Raw genomic sequence first — 17,244 nt, forward strand, 5'->3', positions numbered from 1 at the left:
GCCCTAGGCAGACAAGTTTGGTTTTACTAATACATCAAAACTTCCGCTTTTCGTTTTGTGGCACATTCCCAGCAAAACATAAAGCCATAAATCACAGAGCAGTGGGATGATTGATTTAACTTAATAAAGGGAGATGGTAGGAGGAGAAAGTAAATCATACAGATGGGCTTGATTTGTGGCTACAAAAGCCATGTGCCAGCCTACATACACAGACAAAACATACAGCTTAAGAGTGCTCTCTGCCCCACTACAACTCAGCCCTGTTACTTACTGCACTCCTATAATCCCCACTGCTCAAACATCCTGCTGATACACACCAATGACTGCCAGTTCTTTTGCTCAGAAGAAACCTTCTTGTTCTCTGCAGGAGTGAAAAATCTTGATGACATTCCTAGTGTTCACCGGTATATGTCTCTGCTCGGTGTATTACAGCTTGCACGGTGGACCACAGCACCCATCCTAAAACTGATGTTGCTGGAATCAGGAAGGAGACATGGCAGTCCTGGAGACCTGGTACCAGCAGCCTCCATTTGTTCACATGAGCTGAGCAGGGGATCACCAGAGTTCCCTGACCTGTGGCTGCTGCACTGCCTCCAGCAGCAGCTGGGGATGTAAACCTCTGTCTGCAATCCCAGTCCTCACGTCCTTACCCCCTTGGGGCCAACGGCCTGCACCTGAGGCCCCAAAGCCCAGCTCTGACACAGCCCTCATGGCTGTGTGGCTGTGGCTCAGGCTGCTGCAGGTGTTGCACAGTTGTCAGGAGAAGCCAGGAGACATCTGTAGAGCAGAGCCAGGAAAGGACACAAGGTGACACCACAGGCACAGAGGTAGGGCAGTTGAGATGGCATTGCTACCAGCTCAAGGGTTCATGAGAAAAAAACCATCATGGGAAAGTAGAAAACCCTCAAGAAGCAAAAAGGAAGATGAAATAGGGAGACTCAGCACCACTGAGGATGCGACCTGGGGCTGCAGAGATCAGCTCTTCTCCCCCGAGGTGGTGCCCGTGCAGCCAGCAAAGGCGCTGGGGTGCCGTATGGGGGTGGTGAGCTCCCTGTGCTCAGCTGGGTAGCTCGTTAAGCCCCAGCTATCCTGTGTGTGTTAGCTAGCAAATACTAGCTTTGTTCTTTGGAGCTGTGTGTGTCCTGCTTGCAGCACCTCCTTGCATGTGCAAGGAGTGCCCAAAAATGACCTGGGGAGGGGAGGCTCGCATCTCACTGGGGCTCCTGTACTAAGCACCGCAACTTAGATACAGACAAGACTGCTCGCAGGGGGAAGGACAGACTGTCCCATCCACAGCAAAGTTTAGGATCTGGGTCATGCAGCATGAGCCCAGCCATGGCAGCTGGTGAACTGCATGGGCGAAAGTGCTGCAGGGGAGGCAGGAAAAGCATTTACAGTCTGCCAGGAGAGCAGTAAAGTCAACACTTCGGGTTGCTGGCTATGGGCTTTGTGGAAACTTGCAGCTACATTGACTAGTCTAGTAAAAGTGATAAAGGGAAGGCTTAGAGAGAAAATTGCATGTCTAGAAAAGAGAAAGATGGATTTAAAATAAGAGACTGAATTGCTGAAGGAACTGAGGCAGAAACACATGTGCCTCTGCAGCAGAAAACCTGCCATCTGCACCAGTGGGGGAGTGAGACCAGGCAGGATGCGATGGACAGCTTACAAGAGCTAATGCAGCAGAAACTTGAGATCAGGATCCAGATCAGCAGCGAGCACCTGTGAAGACAATGGCAAGAGAGACTCAGCATCGTGGATCTGATGCTTTGGTTTGCCAGAGGATGACTGAGCCTTTGGAAGAGCTGTGCAGCAGCAGGCTGTGGCTGCAGCCCTCCAAGAGGGATTCCTGGGGGGAGATATTGACCCCTGGGCCAGGGAGGGGGCTGGGTGGTCTGATCCCAGGCCGGCTCACGCAGAGCCACCAGGTTACTCCCCTCCCCTCTGACCACTCCTCGGCAAAGCGCTGGACCCTGACCCTCATGTCCTTGGTCACTGCTGGCGCACAGCTGCTGCTGAAGGGATGCAGGAGCCAATTTCAGCCAGACCCAAGTGAGAGCCTGGAACAAGCCAGAGCTGTATGACAGCTGCTAGGACCCTGTGTGCATACTGCTGTACAGGGGTGGTGGGACTTGCAGGAGCCCCAGGAACGGCCATGAGTGATCGTAATCCCACCACAGCACCATCCAACCTTGTCCCAGTGTCAGCAGCGCTGGGGGAAGAAGCTGGGGGAGAACACCATAGCCCACTGTGGACAACTGCGGAGGCACCGCTGCTGTCCCTAATCATGGTGCAGTTGCTCAGTTTGGAAGAAGAGAAAGCTGAGGAAGGACCAGAGGGGGGTTTTTTAATCAAGAAAGCAGGTACTGAATACAAGATCAGATTTCATGCAGGAGGGACCAAGACAGCAACCTAATGCTGAGGTTCAAAATTAAACCTGCAATGATGGATGGATTGGTACCAGCTGCTAGGGCAATTACCGAACCTGTAAATCAACAGCATTTGACTCAGCTCTAGCTTAAGAGGAAAGCCATTCAGGCAGGACAATTTTACCGGGCACAGATAAATATAAAATGTAAAGAGAAAGAAGAAGAGGGTCTGTGAAACAGTCCAAGCAGTAACATTTGCCACTAATTGTTTGCTCCATAGAAAACAAGGTTAACAGAGAAAAGCCAGTATTTCATAGTTGAGGCAAAGGCCAGTGATTTTGCTGGAGTACTGGAGACAGAGATGGAAAAGGGAATTTCAGCAGGTCATGGAGCTGAGGACTGAAAGAGAAAATATAAATGCCAGGAGAGTGGCACCCTTTAGTGCCTCTTAAGAACAACAAGCTGAATTAACTAAACCAAAAGAGCTGGAAAAGGAACAAGCGGTAAATCCTGACCCAGACAGAGCTGATTCTGCACAGTAGGGATGCCCACCTCCTCAAAACCTCCAGCTGCTCCTGCCCAGACCTGTCCATGCTTTACAGGGGCAACCAGCAACTAGAGCGCTGATCACAACGAAGTGAATACACATAGTCACAAAATGCTAACAGGTGCAGGAGCCTCAGCTGGCTCAATGCAAGAGCCTCTTGGGGGGGCCCAGAGAACCACCAAGCAAAGCAGCCACGACCTATACTGGACATGAAGTAGAAACACAGATTTTAGGACTGTTTCATAGTCAGGTCGGGCAGCCAGTGCTTTAGGGATCCTAATGCTCCGGCAACCTGCGCTGTGTGTGTAATGGTAAATGTGGAGAAGTTCTTGGAAAACAGCCAAGCTTCAGTTACACCTTCTGTAGATGGTATTTTGATCCATGGACCCTCTTGTGCAGCCATAAGAGCACATAAAGAGATAGTGCTGCAAGTAACAGAGGAAACTGGGTTTCAGTTTAGGTGACCAAAGACCCAACTGGTACAGTGGGAACTTAAAGACCTGGGCATAATTTTAGCTCTAGAGGACAGGCTGCTGATAAACAACAGGTATATAGCTCATTGAAGCATATACACACATGCCCGAACATATCAGGATTATGGGTCTTGCAAAGAATATTTAACTTTCCAGAAGTTTTATTCCAATGTTAGCAGGCAAAAGCCGGATGCTGACCATGTCCCTCAAGGAGAAGAGATGGTGGCCATGAGGCCCGGACCAGGCAGGGGCACCAAGGCGGCCGAAGGAAGATTTTGCTCAGGCTCCTGCACGGGCATACCCCAGCATAGGAGGCCTGTTGCATATTCAGTGACCCATCACTGACAAGGTGGGTGTAGTCTTGACACAAAAGGAAAAACTATGTGCAGGGCAAGAGCTCTGACAGCCCTGCAGCCAGCTCTCACACCATGCAGAGGAGCATGCACAAGTCAGGGGACATGGGGAAGTCACCCCTGGCACAGACCTAGCAAATGCACAGAGCTGGGAAAGCTTGAAACGGCAGGTAGTAACCACAGCTAGTACTGCAGACGCCAGCCTTAACGAGAAGAAAGGCAGAAAACACTGGGAAGAGGAAAGGTTTTTGCACCTCTACCAAATATGAGGATCTGAACGTGAAAATATCAGGAAGAAAACTTCGCTGTTAAATCCAGACTCAGACTTAAAAAAAACAGAGGGAAGAAAAATCGCTAATACTGTTTACTGATGGATCCAGTTAGGGTAAATATGAGGAACTGAAAGAGGATTTGCAGCTATTTGGATAAGCACAAAAACGAAAGTACTCCTCCATTCAGCTCAAGCAGCTGAAACTTGGGCTGCTAAAGAAATATTACAAAATGAGAACTGAGAGAAACTACTTGCTATTTTCATACATTTGCCAAGCTATTGCTGTCTGGCCACCAACATGGGAAAACAAAGGGTCATGGTCAGGAGATGGCAAGCTAATACTACATGTTGCCCTCTGGGAACAAGTGGCCCAAACCCTAAGGAAAAGAAATGGTGATAAACAAGCAATGCATGTGTAAGCCCACCAAAAGTCAGACAGAAAGAGGGGACTGAGGTAACAAAGTGGATGCACTAGCAAAGGCTGCAGCCCTAAGAGCTGTGGGGTACACAAAGACACAGAGATAGAGCAGCTGCTCCAAAATGGAACAATGTTTTAGGAGACAAGCAATGATTTCACATAAAAAGACATTCCCAAAGCTCTGACTCAGTGGGAAGAGCAAACTGAACATCAAAGGAAGCCTTGAGAAAGACAGCCAGTAGCACAGGAAAAGACTGGGATGAAAAACTCTAATGGTGTATATTCTGTCCCTGTCGTACATGGATCTTCTTCTCACATGGCAGGGACTGGCCAAGAAATAAGACACCTCAGTCGTAGTGCATTGATAGTGAAGTACCAGATGAATATCAGGTAAAAGTATTAAGTATTTAATAGCTACATATTCAAATAAAACAAATTGTAAAAACAACAAAAAAAAATCGATAGCTATCTAGCTAGGTTGCAACTTAAAAAAAAAAAAAAAAGGAAAAAAAAAAGCAGGGGACTTGGAAAACCCCAAAGCCACAGAGCGCAACACAGGAGGGCAGGCTGTGTGCTAGCACTTCAGTGAAACCCCACAGGGGCTTTCCAGGAAAGGGCAAGGTCCAGTTCTAACAGTGGAAATTGTCAGCCCTACAGTGTAGCACACAGAAATACCAAAACAAAGAGCAAACCCATCTTGGAAGAAGAGATTTCATCAATCATAGTTCAAGTTTTGGGAAAATGCACTCAAAAATATAATAACCATCTTGATGGTTTTTGTTTGGTTGTGTTACAGGGTGGTCCAAGAACTCGAAGCGAAGCAGCTCAACTTAACTGATATTACTGTTGACTCCAGTAAATCCTGTCAAGCAGGTGTGTAAGTATGGAAAGAATCTAGGACAGGTAAGTAATAAATAATAAAATACTATGATTGAATTGGGACAGAAGTAACATTCTCAGATTGTACAGATAGCTATTAGATGAAATTTATACCTGTCTAGTAACCAGGGCTTAACCAAGGCAATATACATAACAGTTCAAATGCAGATGGTTAACTGAAAAACTTAATTGGTAACTGATAAACTTAAACCTTAATCAGTTTTAAATCAAAATCTCTTTTAGAGGGAAAGAAGAAAGGTAAAGACACCAATTTTTAATAGTATTGAACACCCTAGCCATTAAAGATCTCTCTTTCCGTCCAAGCTGCAACAAAGCATTAAGAAGCAATGTTAAAAGATCTCTGCAGTAAGACTGACTATGCCTAGAAAACACAAGGATTTCAGTTGCTGTTGTTCTGCTGCCATACAATGTCACCCTGGCATTACTGCTTGCTTATTTATGCCAAATATAAAGAAAATTTGTTTACTAGGGGAAGAAGATGGAACTGATGGATATCAAGCAAATAGAGAACAAAAGCAATCAAAAGATCACAGAGAAATAGTGCCTTGTGGGCTGGAATATTAGCTCATAAATTAGAATAAGATATTTGCTTTGCTGCATGAATGAACTTATAATAGAATAACTCGCTCTATGGATGATCAGTTCTGGTGCCATCCCCTGTCATTACAAGCTACTGGAGTTTATATAGATTACTGACATTTGCATAGATTATAACAATGTGAGACAAATGTATTTTATATATCTTCTAGAAAATACATAAATGCGACCATTGCTGTCACCAAAGAGCAAGTATTAAATATCAGTGAAACCCACTTTTATATATCTGAAGATGTTATGCAGTATAATGTTTTGCGATATGTACACTTTGATTTGTATATGTTCAAGCTGGAGAGAAAGAGTCACAGCTGATGTCTTCACATTGTTAGCACTAAGCTTGCACTGTCAGGTAAAGAAACACTGTCAGGTTTTGTAAACACCCTCCAAACAGCTAACGCAACTTTCAGCTCCATCATCCACCATGCCACAGTTCCTTGAACATTGCAGCAGCCACTTGTACCTCCAGCTGGCTGCGGAGAGCACCGCATAACAGCATGGCTCCAGACCTGGGAGCAGAGCAGTATCACGCCCCACACAGATGAGGGAGTGGGGCAAGGCTGGACCTGTGGAGACCCTTATCCCAGCCAGTGGCTGCAGCCCATTAGGCAGAAGTGCCAGGGGAGGCTTAGCCTGGTACCAAGCCCTAATACTACGTGTGGGGATGGCATCCATGATCAAATGATAGCAGGTGGTGATGGCATCCACGATCAAATGGAATCAGGCCGTGGATGCTGGGAGCTGCAACCTCTGTCCGCAGCCCCAGCTATCACCTCCTCACCGCACCCCCGGGCCAACCACCTGTACCTGTGGCCCCAAAGCCCAGCTCCGATACAGTCCTTCTGGTTGCATAGCCGCAGCTCTGGCTGCTGTGGCCATGGCAGTCATCAGGAGAAGCCATGAGACATCCGCAGAGCAGAGCCAGGCAAGGACACAAAGGTGACACCACAGACAGAGGCAGGGTGTTGACACAGCATCACTACCAGCTCAAAGGTTAGGGGGAAAACCCCAACATGGAAATGCGCGGAGCTGCGTATGTCCTGCTCGCAGCCTCTCTTTGCATGTGCCAAACGCTGCCCAAACAGGGTGAGCCGGAGGGATAGTAACAGCAGCCAGCAGAAGTGACAGCCAGGCTGAGGTCGCTCTCATTGAAGCCCAGGTCCCCTGTCCTCCATGGCACAGTAGATCTGGACTTGAGAGTGTGCTGCTGGAGGAAACCCTTACACCTCAATTCAGCCTTGACTTGCACTGGCCTTTGAACCTGCAGAGAAAAAAAGAGGTTACAGATTTTGTTTGAATTGGGACATAATTCTGGAATTTTTTTTGAGAACACAAAAGTTTCCAAAAGATGTGCCATTTCTGCCTCTACACACGGTGTTCACTTTGCCTCTGTTCAGCATAATCTCTTTGAACGTGTATACGGGTATGTATCTTGGAATATACGAAGGTGTGTTATACGTATCCTGCTGCACCATGAAGAAAAGACACTATCGCATTACCATGGTGTTCATTTACACAATAGTGGCCAGTAGCCAATATTTTAGCAGGTTCAGACAGACCTTTCCTGTGTCTGGGAACTATCCACAGAAGTCATTTTTAACCTGTGACTTAATGGGAAGGGTTTAAAAGCCCTGAGACTACCCCTGGCCTTCTCTGCACTGTTGGTAAGCTGTTCACAGTTGCTCTCACCCTGCCAAAGGCTGTCCTGTCTTGAGCCTGGTCTTCTACTTTCCTCTTCAGTACGGTGTGTGAACTTTTTCTTGTATCTAACTGAGGTAAAAAAAGTCTGTGCAAGGTTTGTGCTTTGATCTTTCTGGATGTCCAGGATTTCAGACCTTCTAGCCATGGTGGATGCATACCCTGGGGGTAGTGCCTGAGACTTCGCAGCCCAGGAGGAGCAAACAGGGATCACACAGACCTGGCAGGGCATGCTCCCGTGCTCTCTGCTCCCTGCCCAGCATGATACGTGGCTAGAAGGAAATCAAAGGAGTTTGAAGATGGCCATTTCAGGACCCTTGGAAAGGTTTTTCACTCTGCACAAATTTATTTCTGCAATGGTAGCTCCAGAGGTCTCAGAGCTGCTCTGTGAGGCCCAGAAGTGCAGAGGTAGAGACAGCCCCTGCCCGCAACAGTCTATGGTGTAAGTAGACAAGACAAATTACAGATGACAAGAAGGAAATATGATTATCCAAATTCTGCAGAATAGGGGAATTGAAGCTATTTAGATACACACAGGGCAAAATTTTTTAAAGGCACAGGTAGGATCCAGCACTCAAATTATAACTGATGGTCAAGTGCCTGATCCAGTACATGGTCCAAAATGCTTCCCTGAAATGACTTGCTCAAGGTCACAAAGAAAGTTTGCGACAGCACTAGGTACCTGTCCCCAAGCTCCTGAGTCATGGCACTCTAATCACAAGGCCACCCTCCCTTCTGGAGAACAGCCTCTCTGCACCACACTTGCATTCACCTGAGCACAAATCATTTGTATGCGTATTCTCAGAACACCATTAAAAAGGTGAGTGAATACCAAAGCAAAAGCACAATTTTTGTTTGAGCTAACACTGACGAATACTTCTTTGCAGAATTTGCCAAGCTCTACTACTGATTAAAAATAATTAAATTATAACATTCATTTCACATTTATCCTGCTATGGTTGCTGGAGTGTTTCTAAGAGGGCAAACTTCCCTGTGATCATGTCATTTGGTTCTCATAGTGCTGCAGGCTGAACAAGGGTATAAATATGCAAAGGCTGCTCCATTTCGCTGTTGCATGGATACTAAGCAGATGGATAGATTAACAAAACTCCTTCTTAGAAAGCGAGTGCCCTTGTCAACACAGACTGCACCCATCTGGCTCAGTTCTGCACCCGGCTTGGGGAAAAAGATGAATCATAGAATCATTTTGGTTGGAAAAGACCTTCAAGATCATCGGGTCCAACCATTAACCATGCCCCCTAAACCATGCCCTGGAGTACCCTGTCCACTCGCTTTTTGAATACCTCCAGGGATGGTGACTCAACCACTTCCCTGGGCAGCCCATTCCAATGTTTGACAACCCTCTCAGTAAAAAAATTTTTCCTAATATCTAACCTAAATCTCCCTTGCCTCAACTTGAGGCCATTTCCTCTTGTCCTATCTCCAGACACCTGACAGAAGAGACCAACACCCACCTCCCTACAAGCCCCTTTCAGGTAGTTGTAGAGAGCGATAAGGTCTCCCCTCAGCCTCCTCTTTTCTAGACTGAACAGCCCCAGCTCCCTCAGCCGCTCCTCATAAGACTTGTGCTCCAGGCCCCTCACCAACTTCATTGCCCTTCTCTGGACACATTCCAGCAACTCAATGTCTTTCTTGTAGTGAGGGGCCCAAAACTGAACACAGGACTCGAGGTGCGGCCTCACCAGTGCCCAGTACAGGGGAACAATCACCTCCCTGCTCCTGCTGGCCACACTGTTCCTGATACAGGCCAGGATGCTGTTGGCCTTCTTGGCCACCTGGGCACACTGCTGGCTCATATTCAGCCGGCTGTCAACCAGCACCCCCAGGTCTTTCTCTGCTGGGCAGCTTTCCAGCCACTCTTCCCCAAGCCTGTAGCGCTGCATGGGGTTGCCGTGACCGAAGTGCAGGACCCGGCACTTGGCCTTGTTGAACTTCATACGATTGGCCTCAGCCCATCGATCCACCCTGTCCAGATCCCTCTGTAGAGCCTCCCTACCCTCAAGCAGATTGACCCTGCCTCCCAACTTGGTGTTGTCTGCAAATTTGCTGAGGGTGCACTCAATCCCCTTGTCCAAATCATCGATAAAGATATTAAACAGAACAGGGCCCAACACCGAGCCCTGGGGAACACCACTTGTGACCCGCCGCCAACTGGATTTCACCCCATTCACCACAACCCTCTGGGCTCGGCCATCCAGCCAGTTTTTCACCCAGTGAAGAGTGCACTTATCCAGGCCACGAGACGCCAGCTTCTCAAGGAGTATGCCATGAGAGACAGTGTCAAAGGCCTTGCTGAAGTCTAGGAAAATAACATCCACAGCCTTTCCCTCATCCACTAGGCAGGTCACCTGGTCATAGAAGGAGATCAGGTTGGTCAAGCAGGACGCGCCTTTCGTAAACCCATGCTGACTGGGCCTGATCCCCCTCTTATCCTGGAGTTGCCATGTGAGTGCTTTCAAGACAAACCGTTCCATAATCTTCCCCGGTACCGAGGTCAGGCTGACAGGCCTGTAGTTCCCCGGATCCTCCCTCCGACCCTTCTTATAAATGGGAGTCACATTGGCAAGCCTCCAGTCCTCTGGGACCTCCCCTGTTGACCAGGAACGCTGATAGATGATAGAGAGTGGCTTGGCAAGGACCTCTGCCAGTTCCCTCAGTACTCTTGGATGGATCCCATCAGGTCCCATAGATTTGTGAGTGTCCAGATGGTGTAGCAGGTCCCTAACTAATTCCTCCTGGATTAAGGGGGGTATGTTATGCTCTCCATCCTTACCTTCCAGCTCATCGGGTGGAGTACCCTGAGGATGACTGGACTCACTATTAAAGACTGAGGCAAAGAAGGCATTAAGTACCTCGGCCTTTTCCTCATCACTGGTTCCTACCTTCCCTTCTGTATCTATTAAAGGAAAGATATTCTCCTTGGGATTCTTTTTACTGTTAACATATTTGTAAAAACATCTTTTGTTGTCCCTTACGATAGTGGCCAGATTTAGTTCTAGCTGAGCTTTCGCCTTTCTAATTTTCTCTCTGTGTGATCTAACAAGATCCCTGTACTCCTCCCAAGTTGCCCGCCCTTTCCTCCAGAGATGATAAACTCTCCTTTTTTTCTTAAGTCCTACCAAAAGCTCCCCATTCAGCCAGGCCGGTCGTTTTCCTCAGCGGTTCGACTTGCGGCACATGGGAATAGCCTGGTCCTGAGCCATTAAGATTTCCTTTTTAAAGAATGCCCATCCCTCCTGGACCCCTTTGCCCTTCAGGACCGTCTCCCAAGGGACTCTCTCAACCAGTGCCTTGAAGAGGCCAAAGTTAGCCCTCCGGAAGTCCATAGCGGTGGTTTTGCTGACCACCTTCTTTGCCTCACCAAGAATTGAAAATTCTATCATTTCATGGTCACTAAGCCCAAGATGGCCTCCGACCATCACACCTCCCACCAATCCTTCCCTGTTCGTAAACAACAGATCTAGCAAGGCTCCTCCCCTGGTTGGCTCACCCACCAGCTGTGTCAAGAAGTTATCCTCCACACACTCCAGGAGCCTCCTAGATTGTTTACTCACTGCTGTGTTGTATTTCCAGCAGACGTCTGGAAAGTTAAAGTCCCCCACAAGGACAAGGGCACACGATTCTGAGACTACTGCCAGCCGCTTGTAGAACGAGTCATCCGTCTCTTCAACCTGGTCGGGCGGTCTATAACAGACTCCCAGCACAATATCTGTCTTATTGGCTTTCCCTCTCATCCTTACCCATAAGCACTCCACCTTGTCATCAGAATCGTGTAGCTCTCTACAGTCAAAACATTCCCTAACATAGAGAGCCACCCCACCACCTCTTCTACCTTGCCTATCCGTTCTGAAGAGCTTGTAGCCATCCATTGCAGCACTCCAGTCATGGGAGTCGTCCCACCATGTTTCCGTGATGGCGACTAAGTCATATCTATCCTGCTGCACAATGGCTTCCAGCTCCTCCTGTTTATTGCCCATGCTGCGTGCGTTGGCATAGATGCATTTGAGCTGGGTTATCGAATCCACCCCTAACATCAGCACGCTGCCCCCAGGCTCATCTCTGGTGCACCTAGTTTTATCCCTTACCCCCTTCGAACCTAGTTTAAAGCCCTTTCTATGAGCCCTGCCATCTCATGAGCAAGGATTCTCTTACCCCTTTGAGATAGCTGGACACCATCTTTCACTACCAAGCCCGGTGCTGTGTAAGCCTCCCCATGATCAAAAAACCCAAAATTCCACCTATGGCACCAGCCTCTGAGCCACGTATTGACCAGGTGTGTTTTCCTGTTCCTTTCAGTGTATTTCCCTGCTACTGAAGGGATTGAGGAAAACACTACCTGTGCTCCCGATCTTTCTACTAATCGTCCCAGTGCCCTGAAATCCCTTTTGATTGCCTTTGGATTCCTCTCTGCAATCTCATCACTGCCAACCTGCACAACCAGCAATGGGTAATAATCAGAGGTCCGAACCAGACCAGGGAGTTTCGTGGTAATGTCTTTTACCCGGGCCCCAGGGAGGCAGCAGACTTCCCGGTGGGATGGGTCAGGTCTGCATATCGGGCCCTCTGTCCCCCTTAAGAGGGAGTCACCTATGACAATTACCCTCCTTTTTCTTTTTTCAGAGGATGTGAGAACGTGTGGGGCTGCCCGACTGGGCCTAGGCACCTCCCTAGGTAGGACTTCATCTACACCCTGATCTTCACCGGCCTGGTCCTCAAGTTCCAGAGCCCCATACCTGTTGAGTAGGGGCAACTGGGAAGGTGAGGGAGACCGGGAGCGGATTCTCCTGCCTCCCCGAGCAGGGACCTGTATCCATTCCCCTCCATCTCTCAGGTCCCCTCCTGCCTGGTGGCAGGAGGGCAGGGGAACCTCCGCTTCTTGCGGAGCCTCCATCTGCTGCCCCTGCCTCAGGGATGGCAGGGTGTGGGGGGGGGGGGGGTGGTGTGTAGGGTGCGGGCCCACCACTCTATCATCTCCCTCTCCCACTCCCTGATACTCCTCAACCTTTCCACTGCCTCCTTCAGCTCTGCCACCAGGCGGAGCAGATCACTCACCTGGTCACCCCTCACACAAGAGGTGTCCCCGCTGACCTCCATCATTTCTGACAGACTCAGGCACTCCCTGCAGCCAGAGACCTGGGCAGCTGCATGTTTACATGGGACCTCTGTCTGCGTTGCCCTATTTTTCCTAACGATGCCTTTCCCCCGAGTGGCGACCATACCTGGGTCTCCCTCCGGGCCGACACCCACCGCTTGAGCAGCCTGCTCCAGCTGGGAACAGGGGGGGCCGCGCCAACTGCCGCGCCAGGCCCTGCCCGCCGCGCCGCTGGTGGCCGGCGCCCCTCGGGGCCGTTCCAACCTCCCGCGGTTGCCCCGGCAACGCCCGCGCCGCGTCCGCCTCCCCCGCCAGAGCCGCCCGCTCCGGCCGGGTCCCTCCGCCCTTCCCCGGCGCTCCCGGGCCTCGGGGACCTCCCGGTCCGCCTCCGTCTAGCGCTTAGCCGCCCACTTACCGTTGGTTCTGCTGGCCTCGCCGCTGGCTGAAGCAAATATGAAGATCATATTTAAGCCCTATCCCATTCTTCTGAACTCAGTGATAGCAGTAACAGCTTGGTGCGCTATTTCTCTTTCTGCAGTAGCACATTCTGAATCCCACTGGACGATCCCCTCTGGAGCACAGAAGGACACTCTGCCACCACTTGCCTCCATCCCCCTTCTACGAAAAATGGGTACAGCCAACCCATGCACCCTGTCACCGCCACAGACCACATCTGCGGTGGGGTGGCTGGGCCGAGACTGCACCATCCAGTCACCGTGTGAGGGTCCGGCGGTCTCTCCCACAAGGTGCTGAAGGCATTGCTGGCCCAGGCATGACCATCCCTGTTCAAACAGTGGGACCAGACCTTCCCCTAAATCCCCACTGCCCAAAGCACCCATCCACGAACTGCAGCAGAGACCAGGGCTCAGTGCTCAGACTAGTGCCCCACTGGCAAGGGACTGGAGGTGGTCTGGGTCATGTCTCCCCACTGCTGAACTGAGTCAGTGCCTGTGTGAGCAGCAGAACCAGTGTGTCCCAGTATCCGGCATTTCCCTCTCAATCCCAGCCACCCGGGCTGGGTTCTCTGGTGTCTGATAAGGCAGGACCTCCTTGGTTTTTCCCCTCCATAAGAAACCAAGCTTCTCCAGCTATTTTCACGCAATACATGCTGACATTTCATATTATTTGATACATCTACCTTCCTGTCCAGCGTGGTTGAAACGGGATCCAAAAGTTACTAGGGGGAGAAGAACAGAGAGAGACCAATGACATGATCCCATAAACCTCACTTTGAGAGGAAATTAAGCCAAGAAACAGTGAATAGTCTGTCTGAATAGATAGCCAAGAACAGGCATAGTCCCGGTGTGGATCCACTGGCCTTGTCTCCTACACCAATCCTCCTCTCACCATCCTGTGTGAAAACAAACACGGTACAATGACCCCAAAAGAAAAGCCAAATGCATTCTGAGAAGACAGAAATTTGGCCAAGATGGATGGAGAAGAATTTTTCTGATTACAGACCCCACTCTAATGCAGGTCACAGCTCTGAAGGAGTGACCAGGACAAGCATCCCATGGGAACTGTGCTGGCAGGAATGAGAGCAGGGGGTGTTCCCATGGCCAGCTCAGCTCCAGGATTCAGGCACTGCCTCCCCAGGAATCAGCAGAAACTCAGGGCAGGTACCCAGCTCAGTTTCAGCTCTAAGCACACACTCCATGGTCTGGGTGTCTTCATCAGCATCCCCCATCCTGCAGATCTGACTGAGAAGGACTTAATGATGCATGTTCACAAAACTGTGAAGTCCAAGCAAAGGAGTGAGCATAAAGGTTTTTTTCCATCAAGGCCAACTGCCACTTTTGGGGAAAAAAAAAAAATCAACCTTTTTGTGCAGTTCTCACTTCCAATGAAAAATGAAAAAAAAAAAAAAAAAAGCTTCAGCTTTGAATGTTTATTTACTATTTTTTATATCCACTCATTTGGTTTCTTTCCTTGCCTACGTGCAAACATGTAAATTCCTTGTTCTTAACTTGCAGAGCACTTGCTGATGCCCTACAGACAGGCAGAGCTCCAGGACCCCCAGCTCTGAAATGCTGTGTTCAACTATGCAGATGCTTCCCCTCTTACAAGGAAAAGGAGAGCTGCACCTGGGAGCTGGCTTGTCTGAAACCTGCCAGCAACAATCAAAATCACTCCAAGGCAGGTAATTAATTATGGCTCATTCCCAAAGGCAGGGCATCATTATCATATTCTAGAGCCCCTGAGTTACAGTTGTCCCTTAATCACCTTTTTTGTGGAAGATGTGGGGAACTTGTGCGGAATAAGCACTTTCTTTCAGTAACTATTGGCCTCAGTTTAAAGCGATGAATGCTCAAATCACTGGTATTGAGCTGTTTATGAACAGACAGAAAGGCGCAAGAGACATTACAGTAATAAATATTCAGCAGGTGCCTGGAGAATAAGAATATAAATATGCAAAATTGCTCTGCTTCATGGGTATATTAGAAGGCATGGGGGAGTGCAAATCCTGTTCTTTATATTGCTTCTGAGGGGATTTCTTTTTTTTAATTCAGTAATTTTGTTTCTTCTCAGGCTTTCAGTTCAGCAGCGCACAGAGGATGCAGGACCATGGCCTGTGTGGCAGCGGGTCCTGCGCCGCAGCTGGCACTGGGAACCACATACCAGCTGCCATCTCACACCAGCTCCTTCCCCAGCCCCCTTCTTGGGGGCTGCTCTGCCCCAGGGGGCACACAGAGGGATGCTGGGGTGGGCACATGTCACCCCAAGGAAAAGCCAGCCACTGGAGACAGGGCAGAGCCGGCGGGGCTGAGGGGTCTGGTGTGGTCCTGCCTTAATACTTAGTGTGGTCTCACATCTGGGCATCTGCCATGCCCCACATCACATAAATCTCTGCAAAGCTCATCCTTTTCTTCCCAGGCATTAATAATGTGGAAACTACTGAAGGGCAAATGTGCTTTTAGTGAGCCGGGAGTGCCATGGCTGTGTAATGCTGCAGACAGCTACAGACGTGGTCTTCCTCTTGGGATATTTCTTTTCCCTCTCACCACCTCACAGATCTCAGTTATGCAGAATAAGCACAAGGGTGCCTTCTTCTGCTCTCTCTATAAATTTAAGCATATGCAGCTACTCCAAATCATGCTGTGAAATGGGGGAGGGGGGTGGGGGTGGGGAGCAGCAAACACCATACCCACTGTGGGTACAGGGGAGAAGAGCAGGACTGAGCAGGGCATCGTGACCTGTGCAACATGGCCCAGGTCTGTTGCTATTCACTGTCATCTCTTTGCACTGATAGCTGTTCCATCACTGCACCCTAAAAAAGCCATATGTAACCTTGAACCCCTGCCAGGGAGCAAAATCAGTGGCAGGATGACTTCTCCAGCAGGGAGGGGAGACAAACAATGTCATCCCCACTTTGTGCTCTCAAGTCCAACTGATTTCAGAAGTTAACTAAGACTTTCCTCTACATGCTGCTCATGCTAACAGAAGGCACTAACTGACCTTGCAGTTTTTCTTCAGAAATTCAACTATTACTCACTTTAAGTGTTCCTGGAACACGCACTTGCTGTCTTTCTGGAAATTTGTAGATCTTCTTCTTGCTTGTATGGAATAGGGCTGCTGCTACGAACTCTGCAGAACCGGGAAATATCCATCATGTGCTTCTCCCTCAAATCTAAAATGTTTCATTTCTGCCCTGCATGGGGTCAGTTTTGTGATCAGCAAATACATTTCTCTACTTCTTAAGATACAGTTTCAAGAATGTAGTCAATGTGCAAAGCCCTAATTTGACAGCCAGACCCTGCGGTGTAGTCTTTCTTTTCTTTTCCAAAGCTGTCAGAAAATGCCCTGTAATTCCAAGGAAGGGAGATGACCCCAGTAACCTTTGAAATGTGCCTGTGCTGCAGACAGATGTGTCAGTACTTTAGACAAGTAAGTGGTCAGTTTTATGAGGCTAATGCCAGTAATATGATTCCCAAAAGACCATGCATCACCAAAGGAGAATGTTGTTTTAAAATGCAGACATAGAGCAAAATTAGAGTCACAGAATAATTTAGACTGCAATGGACCTCTGCTGGTCATATAGTCCAGTGTCCACTCAAAGCAGAGACAACTTCAAAATAATATTAGGTGGCTTGGAGCTTTCAGAGTTTGCTTTTTTCAGCGAGTAATTCTTGTCTCTTCTGACCTCTGACCCTGAAATTAGTATTCCACATCTTGCCTAAAACCTCTGCAGGCACAGGAACACTGCACAGGCCTCTGGACTTTAGCACTCTCCCTTCTCTCCATCTGCAGCATCTGCATTGGCACATCTCAACAATTTCAGTTTCTCCTGTCCGTCTCCCTCTCCTTTTCCTTCTCCGTCTCTTCTGCATGCTTTCTGGTGTCTAGGGATTGCTTAAAAACCTGAGCAAGATACTCTCTGAGGCTGGGGTGAGTAGGGAGTAGTACTAGAAAGCCACCAGGGCCAAAAAAAAAAAAAAAAAAGTGTAACTGGGGAGAATTATTAATATTGCCTATTGCCCCAGGCCAGTTTGAATGATGGATTAAAATTCCCA

This window comes from Harpia harpyja, chromosome 17 (assembly GCF_026419915.1).
Source record: "Harpia harpyja isolate bHarHar1 chromosome 17, bHarHar1 primary haplotype, whole genome shotgun sequence".
NCBI lineage: Eukaryota > Metazoa > Chordata > Aves > Accipitriformes > Accipitridae > Harpia > Harpia harpyja.